Genomic DNA, 254 nt, shown 5'->3' with positions numbered 1-254 from the left:
ACTTGATTTTGAGGCTAAACTTGTAAATAAGCTAAAATGAAAAGAAAAAACAAACATATTGATGAAAAAGAATGAAGCAAAACAAAATTTAATAACTTAATAAAGTATTCAAAAAATTATATATAAAAAATCCCTAATTTTCGACTTTATTTCATCACTAAGGGATATATTCTCGGGGTTGAATATAATTTCTTTTTTGAAAGATTGTTAATAGATTTTAGTTAACTTTGGATTCAAGGATTCCATTGTGCTGG

General features: G+C 24.4%; 1 protein-coding gene across 1 annotated transcript in view; it reads right to left on the bottom strand.

Annotated features, from left to right (window-relative positions):
* The window catches only part of LOC119588958 (calcitonin gene-related peptide type 1 receptor-like), a gene marked incomplete at its 3' end in the record, with an annotated part of 18,045 nt that overhangs the window by 1,160 nt on the left and 16,631 nt on the right, over window positions 1-254 (bottom strand). The window lies entirely within an intron of this gene.

This window comes from Penaeus monodon, chromosome 24, assembly GCF_015228065.2.
Source record: "Penaeus monodon isolate SGIC_2016 chromosome 24, NSTDA_Pmon_1, whole genome shotgun sequence".
Classification (NCBI taxonomy): Eukaryota; Metazoa; Arthropoda; class Malacostraca; order Decapoda; family Penaeidae; genus Penaeus; species Penaeus monodon.
The sequence above is the reverse complement of the archived record's forward strand: the minus strand, read 5'-3'. Positions and strand labels throughout refer to the sequence as shown.